The sequence below is a fragment of the Odontomachus brunneus genome, unplaced genomic scaffold (genome assembly GCF_010583005.1).
Source record: "Odontomachus brunneus isolate Ranch 3 - 2012 unplaced genomic scaffold, Obru_v1 Obru_scaffold_150, whole genome shotgun sequence".
NCBI lineage: Eukaryota > Metazoa > Arthropoda > Insecta > Hymenoptera > Formicidae > Odontomachus > Odontomachus brunneus.
The window spans coordinates 717,575-732,019 of record NW_022639600.1 but is presented as its reverse complement, the minus strand read 5'-3'; positions in this window follow the sequence as shown (position 1 = coordinate 732,019).

The window sequence follows — 14,445 nt, the reverse complement described above, 5'->3', positions numbered from 1 at the left end:
AACGCGTACAACTAATAATTTTGAGAAAAATTTGTACAAATTGATGAACAATGCGATATTCGGCAAAACGATAGAAAATGTTCGAAATCATGTTGATGTAAAACTAGTAACACATTGGGAAGGTAGGTACGGTATAGAGGCAATGATCGCAAAACAAAATTTTCACAGTAGAAGTATATTTTCGGAAAACTTAATCGCCATTGAATTGCGCAAATTCGACGTGAAATAAGCCAATCTACGTGGGTATGTGCATACTCGACATATCAAAGATTTGTTTGTATGAATTTCATCACGAGTACATGTATCCTCTGTATCGTGACAAATGTAAAATAATATACATCGACAGTCTCATTTACAACATCGAATGCGATAATGTATACGAGCACATGAAACGCGATATTGCAAGGTTTGATACGAGCGATTATTCTGCTGACAACGCTTACGGTATACCGATTGTAAATAAGAAGGTGCCTGGTTTAATGAAAGACGAAAACAATGGAGCGATTATGACGGGATTTATCGGACTTAGAGCAAAGATATACGCGTTGAGAATGGACGGCAAGAAAGACACGAAAAAGGCCAAAGGTGTCAAAAGTAATGTCGTAGCGCGCACGATATCTTTCGATGACTACGCACAGTTTAAGAGAGGAAATCGAAACGACTCGCCGTTAATCGTGAATACGATCAAAATTGCATGAAATGTACACAGTGTTTGAAACGAAAAGTAGTCTAAGTCCATATTATGACAAACGGTATATCGTACCCGATTCGACTCATACGTTACCATGGGGGCATTACAAAATACCATTGTAAATAGAATATATTGTTTATTTTATGTATTACGTATATAATACGATATAGTAAACATTATAATAAACAGTTATTTTTACAACACATTATCCTTGTGTATCCACGAGTTGCATGATTTATCGAATCCTAGCCATTTCAGCCATAAATCTTATCAACTTTTCTGCGCAATACCTTTTCCACCAAGTACACGTTTGGATTGGCAACGCGATGCAGTTCGTATTCGTAGAAACCTCTGACTACAGGCTGTCTGCGAGAATCCGCGAGCAGATAGGTCAAAAGTTTGGTCGCTTACACCTTGACGATTTTAAACACTTGAATAGTCCAACTGGACGTGTAACCTTTAGCAAAGACCTTTAGCAAAAGCAGTCTTCAACTTACTCACGCGCACCGGGTCGCCCACCTTGAATCTCGCCGAAGCTACAATTTTACGTTGCTGTAGACCGTATTTAGAAGCTTTTTAATGATCACATCGACAGGACGCATACCGATGGTCCGATGTTTGCGCCTGTTCTACTGCGACACAAGACGTGGTAGCGAGTCGATCCATCTGTAGATTCCTTGTAGTTTTAGAAACATTTTCCACATGTCATTCTTCAACGTACAATTGAATCGTTCCACAACGGAAGCCTTCATAACAGAGTACGTCGAATAATGATTGATGTGTTTCTTCGCGAGCCTCTGTACACCGCTGTTGTAAAATTACTTCCCCTGGTCGGTTTGCAAATTTGTTGGACATCTTCCGCTGTTTCGAATTATCTTGCTGAACACCTCGGCTACATCTTTCGCTCTTAGTCTTTAGTGGCATGGCCAAGCATCCTTGCTCAGCATATCGATAATGGTGAGTATGTAGTGGTAGCCATCGTATGTAGTGGAGCCGCGAACACGGACGCATCGCCACTACATTGGCTTGCTACAGACCATCACATACGCGCACAATGACACGTCTACGAAGAAAATATCTTCTCACAGGAGCGCAACTCCTCCACCAGTCGTTGCTTTTCGGGGCTGTATTGTTTTCCCTCTCCATCAGTTTTCTGCATGTTTGATTGCTAAGGTCGCCTCATCACGAATGACAAAACTGTGAGCGCATCGTTTTAAATTCCATTTATTCAACGCGTTCACGCGCTGTAAACTCTTTCTCCCACATGGCACATGTTTCAATATGAAGCTTGATCAGGTTTTTCTCAAATTCCTTCTGTTTCTTTTAAAATTCTTGCTGTTTCTCTCTCAATGCAGCGAGACCTTTTTCCACATATAGTCTATTGACCGCGTCACTGTCGGCTTTCGGTTGCGTTGCACGTCGTATCTTGCGTGATCTCGCATTGAAGTCGGAGGCGACCATACACAGAGTGTATTGCATTATCGCGTACGTAATTTCTGAGTATTCTTCTCCACATGTAATAATCCATCGTCGGCGATCCTTTCTTTTGGAGCGAAACACCAAATTTATTGATCGACACTTCGATGCGTATCATTGATGTGCTTTTTAATTTATAACAAGGCCTGCCTCGCGAAGTTCCTCGATAATGGATAGAATTTCATTGTCGCGAGTGTTATCCAGTTTCTCGTGAAGCTTCCAGCAATCGCAGATGATTCACCAGCTCGTCCTGGTGAACGTAGTCGATTGTCGTTCAGTATCATGGTACGCAGCGTAGCTGAACGTCTGCCTGCCATGTTGATTGATGTACCAATCATTAAGGGAGCGATTATGTTTTTGTATTTGTACCCCCTGTTACTTAATACGGGTTGTAGCGCGTTGTGATTGCGCCTGTGAGCATTCGTCTTCAGTAATATACTTTTATAATATATTTTTATTTATCGGCTTTGGTGTAGACGGCATCGTCGGGAATTCTCTTGAAAATCAGCTCGTATAGACCAGGTGTTCCCACATACTTTACACCGCCAATGATTATATTATCGTCAATATCTATGTCAAAACTTTTATCGCCGAGCTTCGTTCCGTCACTGCTGAAATACACACCGTACACGTAGTCTATGGTGGTATGTTTGTCGCTGCTTAAGACTGCTCCCATGTATTTTTGTGTGGACCAAAATGGATGCGCAGTTTCCTGTCCCTCAGACGTTTGCAACTCACGTCTAATTGATGTTACAAGTGAATCGTCAGTAGTCTCGAAAACATCTCCATTATCGGTGGTTAGAATAACGCGCGGTGGAGGCAGTTCGCGCGATTGTGTAACAAGGAATACAAGGAATACAAGGAATTTGTTGGCATGGAAGTTACTGTAGGAGAATCCGTCGTGACATTTGATTTTTTCCGCTTCGGGTAAATCGGTGTAGAGGCGACAAGTAAGCGTTTGGTTCTGCGCTTTGGTTTATTCTTTTCGATCGATAGCGCGTCATTTCCCAATATGGTCGATGCGTCAGGTTTCACATGAGTGGTATGTTCCACAATTCGCCTCAGAAGCTCGATAACAGGTTGAAAATGTCTTTCCAGCGCAGTATCTTCCTCCATCTTATCGGTTTTTAAAGCTTGATATTTCTTCGCTTGGCGGAAAGACATCGATATTATGAAAATGTAAAATAGCCAATTTCATCTATCGATGCAAACAAATTCTTCAAGTAGCGATATTTCGGCTGTTGCAGCAATTCCGAGTATACATATAACTTCTCGAAACACAGACTGTGGGGTCTCCAAGGGTCACAAGTTCATCAACAAATTCGTCTTACTGCAATTCGAGAGGCATACGATATCGCGTATGGTATTCGGTAGCAAGTGGCCATTCTTACATAAGACATTTTCAGGCGCTACTCGCATTCTACCGTCGAAATTTGTCACGCGTATCGGCGTCGGCTGTCGTATAAACCGCATGTCGCTTAAAAATACTTCATTGGCACGCGGCAACTATTAGGTAAATCGGAATGTTCCGTCCATCTAGCAGTGAGTAGCTATAGCTAGAACTGTTGGTAACTCTAATGTCTAAACCAAGCTTAATTTTTTCGTTTAACCATCTGTCAATAAAATTCAGTAACTAAAGGTTTACGTTTGCATCAATAACATTGTTTTTACTGCATCGAAAATGTCGAAATTTGAGCAAAATATGTATCATTTGCGCGAAGTGTTAATTTTTTGCTTCAAATGGAAGAAAACTGCAGCTGAAGCTCATCGAATGCTTGGTCATTCGAAATTTATGGTTATAGCGCTCCTTCCGATAAAATATGCAGAGAATGGTTTCGACACTTTAAAAGTGGTGATTTTTATGTGGAGGACAAAAAGCATTCTAGACGGCCAAAAGCATTCGAAGACGAAGAATTGCAAGCACTGGTGAGTGAAGATCCATGTCAAACGCAAAAACAACTTGCAGAAGCTTTAAATTGTATTCAATCTGTCATTTCCGATTATTTGAAAGCTTTGTGAAAGGTCTACAAGGAAGGAAAATGGGTCCCATATAAACTGAAGCCAAGAAAAGGACGAAAAACCATCTGCAAAATTCTATTCACTAAGCAACAAAGAAAGGGGTTTTTGCATCGTGTCATCACTGAAGATTAAAAGTGGATATATTTTGACAACCCCAAACGTCGAGAAACCATTTGCGACCCCGGCCAATCCTCAACATCGACGCCAAAGCGGAATATCCACGGAAAAAAGGCAATACTCTGTATTTGGTGGGATCAGAAGAGTGTTGTGTACAATAAGCTGCTAAAATCTGGTCACACAGGGCATCTTTACCGAGAACAAATTATCCGTTTGAGCCGAGCATTGCACAAAAAACGATTAGAATATGAAACGAGACAGTGATTTTGCTTCATGACAACACTCGGCCTTACGTCACAAAACTTGTCAAGGAAACGTTAGCAACACTTCGCTGGGAAGTGCTACACCATGCGGCCTATTCACCAGACTGTGCCCCTTCCGACTACTACTTGTTTTCGGTCGGCACATGCACTTGCTGAGAAACGCTTCAATTTTGATGAAGACGTTGAAAAATGGGTCTCTAACTGTATAGCCTCCAAAGATGAGTCATTCTTTCGCCGCGGAATTCGCTTGCCGCCCGAAAGATGGGAAAAAGTCATCGCTAACGATGGACAATATTTGGATTGATGTAATTTTTCATTTTCTTTCTTAAATAAAACCATATTTTTTGCAAAAAAACTTTCCGGACGGAACTTTCCGATTTATCTAATATTTATAGGGTACGTCGAACCGAATCCGTTCAGTCTTCAAAATTTTTCTTACTGTCGAATACTCGTGATATTCGAGACCTAACTTCCAAACAGTCGAAATATATAACGAAGGTTGTTTTATTGCGCGAGATTTCGAACTACATTGACGTTTTGTGGTATAGAATCCCGGAGCATATGAGGGTCGACACGGAGATTCGACAGTATCGTCGGTGCCTGGAACATTATAATCGCCCGTGGCAGCAAGCACACATCGACGGTCCAGCACCGTTGATTAGAGACTATAGTGAATAATATCGTCGAAAACAGTAAAAATCGGCAACGGTTTGTTAAATCGTGCTACTAACGCGTTTCCTATCGAACTGCATATTCCCGTCTATCAGTTTTTGCGGTCTGGATACACGTTTGCGGACACGATTGGCCAGAGATAATTGAGGAATCAATCCGTTGGACGCGGCGTATCGCAAACACGATATCGCGTATTTTCGAAGCAACGATCTCATCGAACGTCACGTGGCGATAACGTACTCTCTGACAAGGTGCGAGAACGTATAGTCACGAGAAATTCCACTCTCGTTAAGAGAATCGCCACTATAGCCGTTTGGGCAGCTATGAAGGCTAAAACGAAAATCGAAATGGGTATGAAAAAGAAGCGAAGTACGTCGAAGTACGTCGAAGAAGAAAATATTACGAAATCGGATACTTCCAATAGCAAAACGAGGCGCAATCATGCCTCTTTTCCCGCTGCTGGGAGCGCTTGGAGTCAGTGGAGCGGCGGAGATTGCAAAGGCAGTAAACGATACCAAGGCCGCGCGGCGTCAGCTGCAGGAGATGCAATATCATAATCGCGTTATGGAAGGTTGTGGAGTTTATCTTACACCATACAAACAAGAAAAAGGTGTCACGAGACGAAAAAAAAGTTCGAAAAAATTCTAAAAATGCCTACGGGCGTCACCACCAATGTACAATTGGAACAATCATCGTTTTGACTTCTGACGAAGATGTCGCTGACATTTACACTCATGAGCAAGAGTAGCACTTTCGCGGGAAGCTACTTTATATTTTTAGTACATTTTGTAACGTATAGTTTTTTGAATGATTATTACACCGTAAAATGTTGCGTTCAGTTTGTCCAATGAAGCCATATCCTCGTAATCCACGTCCAAAGACTTAATGATCACCTTTTTCCTCACATCATCATCATTATCGAGGAGATTTGCCAGCCACTTTCGCTTCTCGTATCCTTTGACGTAGATGAGTTTGGTTACTCCGTTGGTTTCGCTGACCACAGCGTTTGTGATCAAACGTTTCGCTTTATTGTACGGGACGATTCCATTAATGATGATTGAGCCGCTAACCAGGTTGCTTTCAACTTGTCAGCTCTCGTGAGAAGATGGCTTAGGATTCGCAAAGGCACAATGGGAGAGAACAGTTTTATTCCTAGTATCGCTATCTCTTTTACGATAAATCTCCTTCCAACCGTGAATTCTTACAGATTCACAAATGTAGGCACGTTCATGATAATGAAATATGTCAATTGAAGAGGCAAACAACCGTGTGTGATTATCGTGCAAATCGTTGATTTTTACTGATGTTACAATTTTTATGTGATTTTGCGTACAATGTTGGTTAGAAGACTGTACTCTACAATGCGATTGTGCAGAATAAGGTAGTAATATCCATCGGTATATTCTCATTGAAGTCGAATTCTATTTTCACGTCGACGGAGGCCCTCTTGACGGATTCGTTTTGTTGGGAGCAATCGATGACCAAACGAGCTATGAGTAAGAAATTGAACGGCGTGGGATTGAACAGCACATTGCCGTTGTCACATCCGTAATATGATTACGGATCCGTAGTATGATTTGCGAAAACGTGCGTACATATCATACAGAACGGCATATCTCTGTTTATCGATATCCAAATTCATATCGTCATACGGATAAAGTTCCAAGTTAAGATAGAGTTTCATGTTAGTCAGCTTACAGTGATCGAGTAGGGCAACATTATCGGTGAGAGAATTCTTTCGACGATTTTTATCTTCATTACTTTTTTACTGTAAAACTTAAAAAATTTTATGAGAATGTGTCTTAAAGTGACATATCTATAATATAGCCATAGATGCGATACTCTATGACTAACATAACCTGATTCTAACCTGCCATTATGACGTGCATTTGTTTATTTTAAAGTTTAATTTTGTTTAGTTTAAAAATATAACATATGTAAAATATGTGAGGAATACAAAAGGTAGAAATACTAAAATTATGTTTTTGTTTAATTATATTTCCCTTTCGTAACATTATATTTTGAATAAATGAATATTATTTAACCATTAAACGCATTAATGAACTATTTATTATCAAATGTTATCATATATGCAACATGTTATATAACTTCCAATAGGTACGCTTTTGACACCCATTTTCTTTGAACTCCATTTTCGTGAGTTTTACAAAAACACTTTTTATGTTAAATCTAGAAACAATTTCATTATAAATATAATATAAATATTGTAAATATTTATAAATATAATATAAATATTATAAATATTTATAAATATAATATAAATATAATATTAGGTGAAGTAAAAAGTTCTGAGTGTTTTTTCGCTTTATTTCGACGATGAAATTAACATAGTTAAGATTATCCGATTTCGATCAAATATGCGCCGTTTTGTTCGATAACTTTTGTCCATTTTGAAGGCAATTTCATAATTCCGCGATTGAAGAAGTCCTCGTCCCTATTGGTAAAAAACTTGACCAGCTCATTTTCACAAGCCTCTCTTGAGGCCAGTTTTGTACTATCAACAAAATTTTGCAAATGCTTGAAAAGGTGATAATCGCTTGGTGCCAAGTCTGGACTATACGGCGGGTGCAATAGAACCTCCCATCCAAGCTCTCGGAGCTTCTGGCGCGTCGTTAATGATGTGTGCGGCCTGGCGTTGTCTTGATGGAACACAACACTCTTCCTATTGGCCAATTCTGGCCGCTTCTGGTCGATCGCCTGCTTCAATCTGGTCAGTTGTTGACAGTAGAGGTCCGAATTGAGTGTTTGGCCCGATGGGAGCAGCTCATAGTGGATGATTCCTTTCCAATCCCACCAAACACACAGCAAAACCTTCTTGGCCGTTAATCCGGGCTTGGCGATCGTTTGGGCCGGCTCACCGCGATTGGACCACGATCTTTTTCGGCTGTTGTTCTCGTATGTGACCCATTTTTCATCACCAGTCACCATCCGCTTCAAAAATGGGTCGATTTCGTTACGTTTCAGCAAAGAATCGCAGGCATCAATTCGGTCCAAAAGGTTCTTTTGCGTCAATTCGTGTGGCACCCATACATCGAGCTTCTTCTTGAGACCAGCCTTATGCAAATGGTTCCAAACGGTTTTCTGGCTAATCTTCAGTTCCTGGGCAATGGAATAAGTGCTCACATGCCGGTCCGACTCGACGATTTCCATGATTTTATCGACATTTTCGACGATTGGCCTACCAGAGCGTGCCTCATCTTCGACGTCCATATTACCAGAACGGAATCGTTGGAACCACCGCTTTGCTGTTGCATTCGATACTGTATTGGGTCCATAAACAGCACAAATTTTTTTGGCCGCCTGCTCCGCCTTTTCACCTTGGTCGTAGTGGTACTGAAGAATGTATCGAATTTTCTCTTTTTTTACCTCCATTTTGGAACGCTGTAACACACAACTGGCTTGACCAAACACAAAACTGTCACAGAACTTTTTTTGAAGCGTAATGTCACCTTTAAATCGCCGTATAGTATGACCCGATGCGATATATACATCGTGAGATATGGCTCACTAAAGACATCTAGCGGAAAACGCTCAGAACTTTTTACTTCACCTAATATTATGATAAAGGGTACTTCTAACTACATGTATATATATTTATATTTTGAGCTTTACATTAAGACATAACCTTTAAAAACGAAGTGGTATGTCTTCTATGGTATGTATACTATCTGGAACGCGCATTGCCTCGCACCAGGACTGCGGGATGAGAAAGAGGTCCCTGTTTCCTCTGTTATACTTGTCTGATTCATAATATAATCGAGAGTGGGGAGAATGACAAAGGTATATACAACACAAACAAACCTAATGTTTCTTCGTACTTTATTGTTATTTTAAATTTCATTTTAAGTCAGTAAAACAATGCATACTGGAGTTCAATTCATGAATCACTCATAACTATTCGTATACGTAACTTGCGAATGATATGAGTGTACTTTAACGGAAAGGCAGTATGCTCGTTGGATATTACTCACAAATTACATGTACGAATATTTACGAATGATTCAGGAATCAAACCTCTGATTGTTAGATACGAAGTATTTGAGAATGAAAAGACAATGTTCTATATAAGAAAGGACTATGTGAACAAACTTTAGGGAATATTCAGTAGACCGGAGTGAATTTTCAAAAAGTTGTCAAATCTATTTTTAAAACCACGAAAAAGTTGCTACTAGTCGAGAGAATCACGAGGAAAAAAATTATTGAAATCGGTGCATCGCGTTTAAAATTTCAAGATTTTACTCTTTTTTAGATAATTTTACGGAATTTTTTATGTTATCAAAAAATGGTCCTAATTGGATGAACTCTGATATTTGGCATGGTTTTGATGTCAACTGTTGGTAAAAAAAACATCGTGGTCACCCCATCTATCTCGCAAGGGGAGGGGGAGAGGGGAGGGAAATTAGCCCAAATTGCGGAAAACACCTATATGTAGGCAACACGCTATACGATGTCGCTACATGACTGTTATAATATCAAAATTGGAGAAACGTGAAGAAAAAAGTCAGCAATAGGTGCTTGAAGACTTTGGACAACCGTTGAAAGAAAAAATCATATAATAAAATAATCATATAGTAAAATAGAAGATCATTTTAAATGTTTTATGTAGCTGTCTGCCTTCCTTCGATTTTTCGACCATTAACTGCGAAGAAGACAGAACTTATCACGTGGAGGTGGCTATACTTGAGTCCCGTCCACTCCCTACCCAACCAACCAACCAAATGTAGAGAGCAAAAATAAAATTATTTAACATTTCATTAGCGGATTTATCAGAGGTAAGATGTTAAAGCAGTGAAAATTGAGACTTGCTCTCAAATTTAGGCATTAATGTCAAGTGTGGCTCTGATATAGCCACTCCTATAAGCAGCTCTATAAACCTTACTGGCAGCCTCTGTTACGAGCTTCACACATCGCTCTACGGACTGAATATGGCATTGGATTTCATCTATATGGAAATTAAATTTTGGCATTTCTTTGAATAATATGACCCTTTCAACTTCCTCTTCGAGCATTGTTTTGAGAAGAGGGGGGCAAGTAATTTTTGTGGAAGACCAGTCGATATCAAAATATTCTATGGCTTCAAAATTAAGTTTATTTAGTACAGTGAAATATCTAATTTGTTTTTCCTTGTTTTTTTGTATTGTTTCCAGGATTCTTTTTAATGGTACTTCTCTGATATCCTCTTTGTTATCCATAGCCATTGACAAGAGAAGATTCTCGGAATGTGCAAAGAATGCATTATGCTGAAATACTAGGTCAACAATCTCCTTCAACTTCGGAGGTAAGTACCTCGAGCTTCTGATGTACTGGCAGACGTGCTTCGTACCATCAAGAATTGATGACTATTGATGTGCTTCGATTTGAAACTATAGGGGAGCATACACCTTGAGAATGAATGTTACAATGTATTTAATATTGGTTGACAGTTTCTTTGTAGCAATATATAGTCTTAGTATCCTATTTGCAGTTGTCAACCACCTACAATGGTTTAGGATCACGGTGAGCAAAATCAGATGAAACAATCACCAGCATTTATGGCCTGAGCTATTTAATATAAATAGTTCTGATTTTTGCTAAGAATATTAGAATCTACCTCTGGAAGTAAACATTGAATACGGTGGAATTTTATAAGTGAAAGGCTCTCACAACCCGAAAACATTTTACCAACTGAGCCGAAATAAGACTGAGAATCCATGGTTTTACCATCAAGTTTTTCAATCAAGTGGCGCAATGGTAATTCATTAAAATGGAGCAAACAAATGACGTGCTGCAAAGGCTTATTGAGTGAAAATTTCAATGTATCCAATAGCTCCATTGTTCCACCCAATGTTCGTTGTAGTTCCATCAGCACCAACTATTTCAATATCTGATAAGTCGATACCACTCTCACGCAGATCGGAAACCACACTTATTGCTGAGTCCTTACCATTTTTGGAGGATGGAACTACATGACTAAGGTACTTGGACACCGGCTCCTTAATAATAGAGATGTGCTCCTCTGTAATATACGACTGATATCTTTTGCTCTCTTTTGTAATGAGCGCAAGAGTATTATCGGTCCTGTCATCAAAATATATAGCCTTAGATCTTTTGATGGCGCTTGCGTTGAGCTTCTCTTTGAGATGTTCTTGGCATTTCTCTCTTTCCCGTCATATTTTGTGTCTGTCAATAATAAGGGACTTGTCGGATTGAAAGACTATTCCCATATCTTTAAAAACAGACGATGCAATAGTTGCCGTGACTCAATCTGATACGCCATAGCGGTCACTTGCTAAAGCTGTTACCTTGAGACTCACTCTCATCTGTGATGAGGTAGATCGTGATGGAACGAAATCTAGATCAATGTTCACTGTACTAATGTTCACATCTATTTCCTCTGTTTCAGGTGTTGCCTGTTTTACATCTATATGGACACTCTCTAGAAGACCTTCAGAATACTTTTGACCAAGATTAGACTGTCTTTCTTTTCTTACAGCTCTCTTTGTAAGGATTTCCGTTTCGTTACGATCGAGTGGCCTAATTTCTCCAACGCGCCGCGTTCTTTAGTCAAATATAAACTTCTTTTCGATTTTAGATATTCTCTTGGCTAGATTTGCACATTTACATGCAATGTGAATAAGATCAGGGCAGCTACATTTATCTAGCGATTTATTGCAAGCGCACTTATTGCTCATTTTGCATTTGTATGCACATATGTCAAAAAGTTGATTTTAGGATTCAGCAATAAAGTCCTCGTAAATTTTCTTACGACCTTCATTATTCTGATCTCTTCTGTATGATTTCCTAAATGAGTAGTATTTGTCGTGAAGTGTTTGTAAGAATTGAATGATTCTAGCGTGAGAAACAGTAGGGATAGAAGGCTTTACTCTCCAATTGAACTGCCACAAGCTCGAAGACAGCTTTAAAGCTAACCTCCTTGCCGAGCGATGGAAAGTTCATTCTCATAGTGTAGCTGGCATCTAGCCAAGCTTTAACAATATCTGCTCGAAATGAAAGGCACGACAAACTGAAAAACTTGGGATTGCCGAAAAATTGACACTCGATATCTTTGCGAGTGAGACATCGCAGGAAATGGAGGTTCAAGATTTTATAAATATAAAATCGTAACCGAAGGTCAATAGAAAAGGATGACAAGGAAGATAATCACAGTGGAACGTCAACCAAGCCGTAACGTTTAGCCGAAACGAGACAAGTAGAAACTTGCACGGAGTGTGTTGCGTCAAAGACGGGGCGAGACGGCAACAAAGCGTTGCTGCTGCTCACTTCCTCTCCCCCCCCCCCTCCAATTTTCGGAACTCGGCCGATGCCGAGAAGGATGAGAAGTGGAGAGGGAGGGGGCAGGGTCGGGGAAGCTTCACAAAACGTTCTTCGTGTGTCTCCAACATTTCTGAGTGTATCCTAAATAATAACAATTTAGGCTAATTTTACCGAATAATCCCCCTCTCCCCCTCCCCTTGCGAAGTAGATAAATGACTACAATGTTTTTTACCAACAGTTAACATCAAAACTCTTACAAAACCATGCCAAGTACTAGAATTCATCTGATTAGGACCATTTTTGGATAACATAAAAAATTTCATAAAATTATCTAAAAAAGAGTAAAATCTTGAAAGCGACCTGAAAATATTCATCGATTTCAAAATTATTTTTTTCTTCATGATTCTCTCGACTAGTAGCAACTTTTTCGTGGTATTAAAAATCGATTTGAAAACTTTTTGAAAATTCACTCCGGTCTAATATTCAGTATGCAGTAGTACGAGCGGCCGAATTTGCTATAAGGCAAAGCGATAAAATACAAATAACATTCTCTCTCTTACTCCAGTGATGCGATTTCGAGCCGCGCACGCTGCCGTTATTTCCCACTTACGTATACAGAGACGCTCGATCTCACTGTGTGAGACGCGCGCTTGGATGGATCCAGGGGGTACAAACTCTCTCTTGTAAAAATTGGATATAATCTTGACCCCAAACTTCAAGATTATTTGTAGGTCTACTTTTTAAATAGAAACATGTATGTTTTATTATAGAATTTTATTCTACGTAATTAAACAAACTTCTGTTTGAAAAAAATGTTTATACCATTATTTTCTAAGATATTTAAGAAAATACCTACAAAATTATTGGTTTCAATAATTTTTTATTCGAATTCTATCAACTTTACTGAAAAATAGCAAGAGATAAAAAATGTTTATTTTCTTCTCATAGAGATCTGATAATTTTTTTCAAAATTTTATATGAACTTTTTAGTACTTAAAAAAAATGCAAAAAATGCATTACTAAAAAATTAATTAGAAAATTCAGAAAAAATTCTCAGAGCTCTATAAGAAGAAAATAGGTAATTTTTATCTCTTTTTATTTTTCGATGAAGTTGATAGAATTTGAGTAAAAAATTATTGAATCAAATAATTTTGTAGATATTTCCGTAAATATCTTAGAAAATAAAGATCGTATGAAAAAGTTTTTTAAACAAAACTTGTTTGTTTTTTTATGTAGAACAAAACTTTGTAATAAAAAATATATTTTTCTACTTAAAAAAAGAAAGTTGACCTCTAAATCAGGTTGGCGCTAAGGTTAAATCCAAGGTCATCAACAGATAGTTCTTTTGGGTTCGAGCAACTTTTGTTCAGGTCACTTTTCCCGAAAATCTTGTCCTGAAGATTTATTCGGGTATATCCATATATTTGGCTCACACTGTATATACAGTATATTGAGAATTTCAGAGTCAAAGTCTTCGTATCAAAAACAAACGTGTTGCCTCTCTGCTTGGTAACAGACTACTGCTTTATATGCATACATAGGGAAGAGGAAAACAAAACATTGTGCGCAGGCACACCGTACAGTTTAGCCCGGTCGGTAATGTTCGCTAAGTAATAATCGCGATATAATCGAGTGCGCATGAATAATTCTATACTGTCGATAACTCAACATAGTAGACGTACAATACACGCACACGCGTACATATACATACGCACACGTGCATACCACATATATAGTATACTAATATACATATACAGGGTGTTCGGAAAGTACCGGGACGCCCGAATATCAGGAAAAATATAAGTTTTACAAAAAAATGTTTCAGACAAAAGTTGTGGCGTTTAAAAAGATGTATTTACTGATCACATCAGTTTGACCTTGGGTTGCGTAGCGAAGGTCAGGTCAAGGTCACATTAATTTTTTTAAATGGAA